The sequence below is a fragment of the Dermacentor albipictus genome, chromosome 2 (assembly GCF_038994185.2).
Source record: "Dermacentor albipictus isolate Rhodes 1998 colony chromosome 2, USDA_Dalb.pri_finalv2, whole genome shotgun sequence".
NCBI classification, from domain to species: domain Eukaryota; kingdom Metazoa; phylum Arthropoda; class Arachnida; order Ixodida; family Ixodidae; genus Dermacentor; species Dermacentor albipictus.
The window spans coordinates 101,618,341-101,630,377 of record NC_091822.1 but is presented as its reverse complement, the minus strand read 5'-3'; the positions used below and the strand labels follow the sequence as shown (position 1 = coordinate 101,630,377).

Genomic DNA, 12,037 nt, shown 5'->3' with positions numbered 1-12,037 from the left:
CTAGATATATAGTTCCCGTTGGTGCCGCGGGGGCGCCGCTGCAGTCGACCGGCTGCACAGGCGAGCGAATGTAAATGCGCATCCCCAGATGCAGTATAAAGCGCAGTCACGCGGGGTCACGCCGTCTTGCCCTCTTCACTAACCTCTGTGGTGCAAAACGCTGCGAATCGTGTAATCATTTGCATGGCATTCTGTTAACTTCACGAAACCGTCGCTTCTCATATTTCCAACACGTGGGTTACAATCTTTCTTTTTTGCACGTAGTGACTACACCATAACGCTACTTAAATATCCTCGCTCCAACAAAAATACACTGTACCAGTTAACGTCAGCCAAGCTGCTGAACGAGAAATAACAAAAGATTAAGGAAACTTTGGGCCGTATACAGACGTGAGACCTGAATTTTTCGCTCGTGCTTGGTCATGTTCGGAAGTGTTTTTACTTTCCAGATCGTACTCTCAAAATGTGATCGTTTTCCATGAGTAGTGGATATTTCAATGCCATATAATATGCGTGAAAACCCATATTTGTGACTTTTTCACTGTTTGTATTGCATTCAGCAGCCGCAGCTTCTGCGGGAACGTAATTTAATTCAGAAATGAGATAGTCCTAGTTCTCCTTTCCTTGTGCGTGCACAGGTTTCCCAAACGCAATAAGTGAACAGAATCTGCTGCGTCAAGACAAAACTCCTCCAACCAACCAGTCTGCTTTTCTCAGATTCAAATGTTCTCTCTATGCGTCGATGAACTAGTTATCAAAAAAGCTAAGTAATTTTGCTTACACGATGATGATAATCAAGCGCATGCTGTTATTCAGTCGTGATGTTTCTTTTTCAGTGATTATGAAAACAATAGCCAGACTGCTTCACATTATGCGTAGATGTGGGTAGTATAGTCTTATTCGGTTCACGGTGTATATACTCTATGTTTAATATACGCTTTATATGTTCTTGTTCTGTATATTCAAGCGCATATTTACAGTTCCGGAACTTGTCACAGCTTCAATGCCCATTATAAATAAATAAATAAATAAATAAATAAATAAATAAATAAATAAATAAAGCTAACTTACTAAATCAATAAACAAACAGATACACTTCACGACTGACTATGAAGAAACTACATGCGCCCAAATGTATGCCCAAGTAAACCTGGATTACACGAGTTTGCTTGCACAGACTGTTCGTTCACTGGCCGCCGCCAGATTCCTTTCTGTCCCAATCTGCGTATCCTGTACCAAGCGCCCCATTTATCTCTCCATTCTTTTTCCTTTCTTTCTTTCTAGTCTGCATCGTTAAGCGTTGCTTTGTCAGCAGCGAGCCCTTTGTTTCCTCTTCGTGCCCCCCGTCGTGACAGATTGGCGCAGGTTGCCTTCCTTAATTGTTTTGTTCGGAAAATATAGCCCGCAGTTTAAACAGTCACAACAGTGAGCACTTAAGTATGTGGGAAGGTAACAAAATTTGAAGCAGAATTTTCTAGGTAAGAAGGCACAGCCATATATAGTACTACTCTACTGCTGCTGCTGCTGTTACTACTACTACTACTACTGCTACTACTACTACTACTACTACTACTACTACTACTACTACTACTACTACTACTACTAATAATAATAATAATAATAATAATTGCCAATAATAGTAATAGGGATGATAATATTTATTGTTGCCGTCTTTCATTCTTCGTAAATCGGAAGGCAGGCCCGTCAAAGCCAAGTGACTTGCGTGACTTGGCCCGGCACATCGGCAAACAAAAACAATATAGCAACATGTACAGCAATCAAAAGCTGGTGAAGCTTATCCCAACAAAATGAAACAAACTTAGCTGAAATCATTGACGACAGAAATACAAGAAACGAGAAAAAGAGAACAGTACTTAGTATTATACATAGCCCTTATACTGCATTCAACAATTTTTTCACGTTTTGTTTCATGGTTGCAGTAAAAATGTGATCAGTTAAGTCACTTAATATTCCTGGGACATAAGCGTACCTACCAGCTTTACCAAACCTTATGTTGCAGTAGGGTACTATAAAATGCAATGTTTTCCGTAGGGCATGGGGAGCAATATATCCCTGTTTGAAATCGGGGTTCCAGGAATGTCTTACCACAACTGTTTGAGCGAACAATGTTTTAAATGACGGAAAATCCAGACGTGTAAACAAGTTCACATTGTCATCCGAGGAAGACTTATACGCAATGGACTTCAACATACTTCTTACAATTCTGTCGATTCGACACTGCCATCGAGAAGAGCAAAAGCCGAAAACTGTAATGACATAACGTAAGACACTCTATGGTAAGGCGTACATGATAGTGAGTTTTGCAGGCATCGGAACAATGAATGTATGTGAAAAAGCAGCGATGAAACACTTATGAGCCTGCCGCAAATATGTGCCATGTGATCATTCCAAGAGAGGTCACGGTCAAAGAAAACACCAAGGTAGTTTATAGAGTTTACATATTCTACGGAGGCATACTGACACGAATGGCAGTTGGGACAGTGCATAAACAGTGACAAATTTGTAACAGTTGTTTCAAGGGGATTTCTAAAACAAAACATTTTTGTTTTCTTTTCTTGTTTATTCATAAACAGTTGTTAGCAAACCAGGTTACGGTATTGTACACACTCTCTTGAAGTAACGCAACTTCTTTTGAGTAAGAGACATGTTTTGTTAAAAGGATTGTATCATCTGCATACTGAAATATCAGACTTCGATACAGCTAACCAAAAGTCATGCATAAGTATGCTAAAAATACAGGAGGCAAATTACAGCCCTGAGGCCCTTGCGCTTTAAGACGTACGTTGTTATTGATGAATAACTGGTTTTCTAAAGATATCACCTGCGAGCAGCCGTACAAATATTTTTTTTTAGAATCTGGTAAAATGGCCCCCTGAAACAGAGCAGGTATAGTTTTTAATGCAGGTATTTGTGGTTCGCAATATCGAATGCTTTAGAAGAATTAAGAAACAGTGTATATGTAAACATCTTTTGTTCGAAAGCTGTGTTTAATTCGTCTGAAAATTCCTCGAGCAGAGCAATGGTGCCCCGTGCCGCGACAGAAACAAAATGACGGCTTGATATGACAGAAAATTTAGCTAGAAATGACGTCAGGGTTTCTAAGTGAAATTGTTCTATTATTTAACAACAACAACAACAACAACAACAACAATAATAATAGAACAAATGCGGCCTAAGCGTATACAACTGGGTGAACATGTGATTACTGCAGCAGGTAGACACTTGTGGTGTCCATGGACTTGCCGGCAGTCTCTCTCACTGGCTACTTCAGCTGCTGAGTCTTCACTATATAGATGACAATCATGACACTATAAAGATAATGGGACGAGATCATGGCAACTAAGAACAGCAATAATGTGCCTTTGGAGATATTCCTATACTCATAGGGTTGCACAGCTTGTGAAAAAGATGCGCTTCGATGGGGACGCAGAGCGGTTAGCTTCTTCGATGTCGCATGTCAGCTAAATGAGTCTGTACGAGAGGGATGTTGTGTGAGCAAAAATGAAATCTAATCAGTTTGGTCTCCTATGGGGATGAAATGTTTATACTTACCCTGGTTTAGTTCCTGGATTTGAACGACACTCATGAGTGGGGGAGATGTCCGCATCGTGAAATGTCTTGTGCACTGTTCGCACTGAGTTTGTACACAGAATCACAGGCGTTTTAGCAGGCTGCTGTGTACACATGTATTTCGAGCATCTAATTTTCTTCTCTCACTTTACACCATAGAACGGCAAAAATAAACAAGTGTGTATCTCAGTGGGTGGCACACCAACTCATAGTTAAGCCGTGCCATGATCAATTTCGGTGTCTTGAGAAAACCCCATCAGCCTTCCAGGAAGGCTTGGCCATGCGACACCATGCCTGTTCCAAGGAATTGTCGACGTATGATATAGCTACTCTAATTTATGTCATGTGACATACACAGCTGCCAAAATGACGTCAATGGTGATTTTCATCCAGCCTGCGAACACAGGAGGTATTCTCATTGTTTGAATGTTGAGAAATTGATGTACCGCGCCAGGTGAAACCGAAAGCCGCCGAACTAGCAGTACCAGTGCGGTGGATAACATAAGTTTACGTGTACAAGTCATCTGGTAATGCCTCTCCAAATCACTCGCTTAATTTTTCAAGAGCAGGCGCACCTCTATGCCACGTTAATTGACCAGTTCTCATTGACTTCGACTATCGTATCACGTGGGGCCCCTTGTGTATTAACAGTGATCTTGTGCTTTTCACATCTTCGTAATCACAGGGTTGAAAAGCTTGCAGAAACTCGCGTGCTTGGCCGGAACGCTGAAACGATCAGTTCTTTAAAGTCGCATTACTGCCAAGTGATTCTGAACCCGAAGTTCATTTGTGATCTTTGCTCTCGCGGACCCGGCTCCGCCTACACATAGGCATGATTAAACGATGCACCACCCCACTTTGTGCCTTAAGTCGTGAGATCGGCGACGTTGAAACATTTAATCAGGCTGTGCTATACAGTTCGATGCGGAAAGATAGACGTTGCTGCTTCCTAGCCTACAGAAGGAAGTCTTCCGCACGCGCGTTTTCAGTACGCAGTGTTCCCGAAGGGGCTGCAGTAATCAGGAAAAAATTTCCACGCCTGCTGACTGCCTTGCAGCCGAGACGCTGAACTGATGAAGGATTTGTAAAGTACGTTCAGGCAGAACTATTTTCGGCGAAGCACGCCAGGTCATCCCTGCCTGTAAAAACACCATCCGTGATTCTGCGTGCGTAACGTGACCCGTCGCCAGACCAGAAAGCCATGCACCCGTTAATGTATCTCTTCAAATCAATCAAAGGTCTTGAGAAGACAATGTTAGATGTTGCTATGCGCGTGAATTCTATTGCATCCTCCTTTTTCATTTCAACAATCCCTCATCCCCTTTACCACTCGTGCAGGGTAGCCCTACCGGACATCTGTATAGTTAACCTATACGTGCCTTGATTTTATTTGTTTCTCTCTCTCACACACAAGCACCAGGAACCGCGGACCCAGTTTCACAACGGATTACCTAGACTTTGCTTACCACTGCCGCATGGCGTGGTGGTCACCCCGACGGCGGCTGATGTCGGCTCCAGTGTTCATGGGGACGGACTGTGCAGCACGGGGGGGAATCGCTCGTATCAGGCGCGCATTCACCGCAGCTGCGGACCGCGGTACGTCGATAATTGCTGCGCAGCGTTGCATGTGACCAGGCCTTTGCCCACCGATAATAATACTGAATGCCACGCGACGCCCGTAAACTCTGCAGGCCTGAGCCCGCGAAGTGGACAAGGAGTTGTGTTCTCGCAACGCGAAGCGCAGGGGAGTAGTTCCTGTACGGACTCATTGTTATTTTTGGACTCAGTCCAACAGCCTCGCGGCTTTTGTGGAGCGCAGAGCGGACGACTGCGTCGATAATAACGCTTTGAAAAAGAAAAAAGAAAAAAAAAAGCCGCGCTGAAATGAGGACTCAAAGCTTGAAATTGGGCTAGTTGATGGACTTCCGTCTTTTCTTGCGCTAGCGAACCTGATAGGTCTCGTTCATTTGTGTCTGTCCTTGTTCAGGTTGTTTCCTAACGTTAGTGCAACACGATATGACGATGACATACAATTTAGCCGGTAGGTGTCATGTTCTCAAATTTTTTTAATGTATACGTGAGTAAATTTTGTACCACGTCATTTTTGTTTGTACCTTGCGTAGCCTGAGTTATGGCTCTGCTCGTTACTTTTGTATATAGTTTCTTCTTGCTCTGTGCACCTAATGACGAGGTTGGGAACAAAGACAACGATAACGGAAGGTGCGCAAACTCACTACTGGTTTATTCGTATCGTGTGACGTGCCATACAAAGGCTAACAATGGAATGGGAAAGACTGAAAAAGCAAGGAAAAAAAGCAAAGGAAAAATAAAATAAAGAAATCAAGATGAACTACAACCGCCGATGCCTGAGTGAGCCAATGGTACATAATATTTAGTGTGGATCGTCTTCTAGGAAAAACTCTACCTTGCGCTAGCTGATTGCAGAAGACAAATATAATGTTCAATAGGCTGGCAACGCAACAAAAATTAAGGATCGCCAGTCGGCTTCTGGAGTTTATGCAGCAGTATGTTTGTCTAGGCGAATTACTCATAGCGTATCCTGATCATACGAGTACCAATGCCTGTTCATTCTTTATAGGGATGGCCAACAGCGCGGCGTGCAATTTGGGCGGGTGCGATGAGACTTTAGAACACCTTCCGAACACTGCCCAGAACACTTTAGAACACTGCCCATCCTTTGTCATTCAACGACGTAGTCTACCTGCTAAACTCAACCTGTAGATAATAGATAATAATAATAATAATAGATAATAGAGCACACTCGGAAGAAAAGATCCTTCGACTAGGGCCTATGTATTCTTGCATGCAAGAGGCCACAAAAGCCCTTCTGTACTTCATGAAGGATACTGGATTGTCCGAACTCTTGTGGCAGCCGAGATTCCTCTGCGACTGACTCTGTGAATGACTGACTCTATAATTTTTCTTTTCTCTCCTTATCTATTCTTCTGCTTTCCTCCTCCCCAAGTCTAGCGTAGCCAAGAGGGCACATTCTTGGTTAACCTACCTACCTTTCCCTCGTCGTTTCTCTCTCTCTCTCTCTCTGATTATGAGAGGAAAAAATGGGTTGGAGTGCATACGGCAGGGATCACCACATCCTGACTTGAAGACAATACCTATCGATGCCTAAAATATAAAAAGAAGCACAAAAACTCTGAGGACGCCTAAGCACGTCTTATGAGTTATGAATGCAGAAGCATTGACGTCTAATCGGACGCCTCTGACGAAACGTTCGAGTGTTGCACTGCGAGTAATGTAGCTTAGCGGTAGGTGCTGCCCGAGCCAGTAAGTAGAAGCAGGCGGCTGTGCCAACACCGCATGCCACCGAGGCCCTGCACGACGAGACCGACAAAGCAGCAGCGGTCACCAAGGCCGGCAGGCACGCGCAGCAGCGAAATCTATCGGGGGTGAGAGAGAGAGAGACGCAACACGCACCGGCTTCCGAGAGCAAGCGCAAGGGTGACGTGGCGTCGCCGCGACGCCCTTTCTCCTGACGCGCGTCAGCGCCGTAGCAGGAGTTCCGATTCACCTGCTCTGCTCCGTCAAGGCGCGCTCGTGTCATGGCCTCACAGCCATGACAAGCGTTTGATCGGCTGCAGTAGCGTGTGCGTCACTCATGCAAAATCCGACAAACGGAATTAGCCAAATATTTAGCCACATCTCAAGTTCTCGTTCGGCACACGAGCTCTTATTACTCAACCATAGCGGGCGATCAAAATAACAGTGCTTTCGGTTACCGCCGCACTAGATGCAGTCTATTCCTTTGCATGCATGTGCAGCATGTTGTATCTTGCGATGATAAATGTGACTGCCTCAGAAAGCGCTTGAAACAATGGTGTATTGTTACGTCATAGGTCGTAACAATAACCTCGTGAAATGGAGTAACCGATAGTCGTCTCTAAAGCTCTACACGCTACCAGCGAAACTCTACGAACGTGGGAACTGAGGATTGCGCATAAGTGGCTTTATTCCAGGTTTTGCGTAGAGTACCGTTAGTCGTGTATTTCCGGCTTTATAACACATTCAGCGTAGGTTCGCCGCGCACAAGTGCTGAAGGTATAGGGGACTTCATTCGACATAGGGCTCGTCAGAACTTTTCGGAAGCTATGTATAGTCTGCTCCACAAAAGAACAAATTAAAAGCAAAGTAAGAAACAAACAAACATAACAGAAAAATAAAAAAAAAACCTGAAAGCTCGGCGAGCTAAAATCGCTTGGTGCCATCCTGCATGCGGAATGGCCACAAGCATGTCTCAAATTTTACGCACAGTGCAGGAACAATCGTAAATTCAAGGAGAAGAAAGAGATGTGTCTGGTCAAATCTATCCCCGATGTATATCCGTTCTACTTGAGCGCGCTGTTTCATGAACCTTGTACCGGGAGACTGACGTCAACGGATAGCCGTAAATGTGCTTTGTGTTCCACCCATGTGCAGTCGTTACGCTCTTCGTCATGAGGTGCGGCATTCTAGTCTGAAAGATTCTCATTACACCAACGTTCACTCAATTCATCACCGCGATGAAACTGGATCAGGAGATCTTCTCAGGCAACAAGGCCCAGGCAACTTCCCAGTGTTCTCTGTCCACATGTATAATGCGAATCCGCGCCGTCTGCTGTGTTTGTGCACAAGGGTTCAGATTATATGAGTGAGCGTACTAAGTGGTGCCGAAAAAAGGACAAGCCAGCCTGAATACTGGGTGCGATTACACATGTATATTCAGTTGAGTATATTTTGCGCGAAGGAGGTTCACTATGTATTTATTTAACAATTATAGTATGTCACGTGACAATCTGTGCGTTAAACAAATTCTGCAGTGCCCATCTCACGATGAATTCCGAGTTAACGCGATTAGTAATGAAGTTATGTAGTGACACACCGTACTGCCAAGTTTTTTCTAGTCACTTCCTTCAATTTTCTGTTACCGACGTCTCCTGCAGTTCGCTGTAGCCCAGCGCTTGCTCCCTGCTAAATGTACGCTCTGGCCCCATTCTGTTCATTTCAGTTCTTTCTGTACACTCCGTTGCTCTTGATGCCGACTTCTTCGCTACTGCGTAGCTGACTTCCACAATTTTCTGTTGCCGACTTCTTTACTTCTGGTCATTAGTGCTGCTTGTGTGTTCGAGCAGCTAACCAGTGACATGTACCCATTCTGGAGGACTGACCAAAAATGTTCACGTAACTAGTGTCACATGGCATGTTGCACATCTCAATGACCCAACTTGTCTAATAGCGCGCATGCCAAGTTGCACATATCTAACAGGTTATTCATTTAGGCACATACCCAGTAAGACATGCCCAGTTGCATATGCCAAATGGCCTATGTTGTATATTGTACTAGTAGCGAGAACTGGACGAGTTGGAATGTGTTCAGGATCTGTCAGAACAACAAATAGACGCTGACGAAAAAGAAGATACGAACTCGTCCGTGTCTAGTTGTCGCGCTGACAGATCACGAGATCGTCTATGCCCAAGTTGTCTATTCGGGCAGATAACCAGCGACACATAATTAGAAGTTGGCTGAAAAGGAGTTAGATACCTACAGACATATCGCAAAGGGCGTGTAGTTCCTAGAGGATATTAATCGTATTGAAGAAATGCTGTGGTTCATGGAGCCATCTATGTAGACACCTGTACAATTTTCACTTATCGACGAGAATAAACAGGGCTGAGAGGCGGGAAAGTCCGGCACGATACAGACCGCGGATGAGAGCAATTAGACAAGGCAATACGACGGACAACACGCCTTATACCGAAGTTATGCTCATCGCAGAACGCGCTATTTCTCTTTATTTTTGCGAGAATTTGACTGTTCGTTTCTTTAGCTCTTTAACAACGTAGGTGGCGCGTCTTGAACTGTTCTGAAGTGACCATAGATATACCTTGAGGGACGACACGAAGCAGTAAATTGAATGGTTATACTTCACTTGTAAATTAACTTGTGACCAGAAAAGTGTGGTGTTGATTAAGGTCTTGTGTTAATTTCACAGAGGCAGAACTCATATGAGCGATCATGTGAATCGTAATTCTGAAAACAGCACAGCTGCTCGATAGACGGTTTCGAGGTACACAGTATCGTGGCTATATATACTGGCAGCGTCGCCTCTTGCGTACGCGTGTACTTTCGATACGTTTCAAAGTTCTGCATTAGGCGTTTCTCAAATGTCTGTGTATGTCATGATTTATGTGCTTTCATTGACTGGTTTCGTTAAATTTGACGCGGTCTTGTGTGTATATTTCGAAATTTGAGCAGTATCCTTTGCCTATAAAAATCTTCACGCAAACTGACGCGATACTCTCTTTTTATACTCCCATTGCACCTCGAAAAAACTCCGTCCAGTGCAAAGTAAAAAATGAAAAAAAAAGACAAAAAACTCCCATGGTCCCACGCAAAAATTCCGCTCGCACGGAGCAAAAATTTAGCTCTGATCATACGGAGCATAATAAGCTCCCTACCTGGGGGTTGCTGTAGAGGACAAGCATTATACTCCCACCTGGGAATTATTTGCGTTTACAGTGTAGATACGCGCTCGGAACGCACTTTCTGTCAAGGCTATCAGTGCTTTTTCAAGAGCGAGACGATAACACTGTTTGAGTCTCAATGATATCTAAACAGATTGTTGGACTCCGTTGGGTCTGTGTTATCGTGACGCTACGGAAAATACGGGCAGCGCATCAAGTTCGCGCTTGCTGGAATACTTAAATCTTAGCATTTCTACAAAGCACATGCGACTTCATTACTCCTTGGCTTCAATTTCACCATTACAACATGGCCCACAAGGATAGCAACTTATTTATAAATTTTTTGTGTATTATGATTTATGATTTATTATTAATTAAGAAATAATTAGCATATGTTAGTTATTTAGCAAAATTATCGTATAATGTTTTTCTTGCTGGTAATCTCCGCCTGCGCGTGTAGCCCATTAGCAGAAACGGTAGGGTCCTAGCTCCTTAAAAAAGTTTGCCGCATACAAAAACACACGCTTGGTATGAAGAGAGGAAGACGACGACGAAGTGTCCTGTGTGGAACGCTGCCTTTTCGTCTCTGTGAATTTGAAGCTACTTAGTGGGAGACGCCACTCCCTTAACTACGGCGATGGACGAGGAGTCGCCTGGAGAGGTTCCTGGTCCTTCTACGTCAACAGCGACCGCACCGAGAAAGCGGTCTAGTCGCCCGAGTGACACCTACAGCGAGGACACTGTGATCTACTCAGGGACCAGTGATGAAACCTCGGATGACAGCGACTTCGTGCCCGTAGCGAAGCACAAAGCAAAGAGAAGACTCGTCAGGACGTCTCCTTCCACAAGTAAGGCAACTGTGATCCCGACGCGAAAGCCATCAGACCTCACCATTTTATATGTGCCTGTGGCTGCTAGCGACAATCTAAACCGGATCAACCGCCAAGCCACATCTGTATCGCTCGAGGCACTCGTTCCGGGTCAGATCAAAGATATAAGGATCAACGCCCGTAAGAACATCCTCGCTATAGATGTCACAAACCGCAGCGCGCTAGACATTCTAAGCAACGTTAAGGTGCTGGATAGCATCAACGTACGCTGCTATAAACAAGACCATCATGGCTCTACGGCCGGCGTTGTGTATGACGTAGATAATTCCATAAGCGATGCTGACCTGCATATACTCATCAAGCCGGCGACAGAGGGAATTGCCATATTGCAAGCCCGTCGCCTGGGAAACTCGCAGTGTGTCAAGTTAACTTTCAAAGGAGACAGCCTACCGTCCCACGTCAAGGTCGGTCACTTCCGACACATTGTACGGCCTTTTGTGCCAAAGCCGCTTCAGTGCAGGAAATGTCAAAGGATAGGGCACGTTAGTGCGGTTTGCACAAACGCTGCCGTGTGCTCCCGGTGCTCTGGGTCGCACAGCTCCGACGCCTGTCGTGCAGAAAACCAAAAGTGCGCCAATTGTCAGGGCTCTCACGATGCAACTTCGAAGAATTGCCCACATGTGAAAAATGAGGCGAAAGTCTTGAGGCAAATGGTCAGGGATGGTTCCTCGCACAGGGAGGCTGCCGCTAAGGTGCGACGTCGACGTTCACGTCGCCGGAGTTCTAGGAAACCCACTGCTATTGCTAAGGATGCACCGCGTCCACTGACAGTCCAGACACTTCCGCATACAACTAGCAATAGCAGCAACGACGTTCCTCAGCAGAAAGTCTCCAATCTCATTGCCTCAAGCGAGGAGTGGCCGCCATTGCCACGGCTAGATCCACCAGCGGAGCGACAAGATGTAGCACGCTCGCCGAATCATGCTTCACCTTCTGGCAGCAACCAAGACAACGACAAACAAGTTGTCACCATGATAAGGGCCCTTATGAACACGCTACGAGCACTACTGACTGCCATACACACTCCGGCGGCTCGAGGCGCACTTCAAATACTGGATGCCCTGTATCCGGTACTTTCC

The 12,037-nt window shown here is 45.0% G+C and overlaps 1 protein-coding gene across 4 annotated transcripts in view; it reads right to left on the bottom strand.

Moving 5' to 3' along the window:
- LOC135911676 (uncharacterized) overlaps positions 1–12,037 on the bottom strand; it is a 72,648-nt gene that overhangs the window by 43,753 nt on the left and 16,858 nt on the right. Inside the window, exon 1 of one of the 4 annotated variants that reach the window (XM_065444019.2) lies at positions 5,058–5,208. The exons of the other annotated variants lie outside the window; for them this stretch is intronic. The gene's annotated coding sequence lies outside the window, so the exon portion shown is untranslated. Of the gene's footprint in view, positions 1–5,057; positions 5,209–12,037 lie in introns of those variants that run through there. 4 annotated transcript variants of the gene reach the window in all.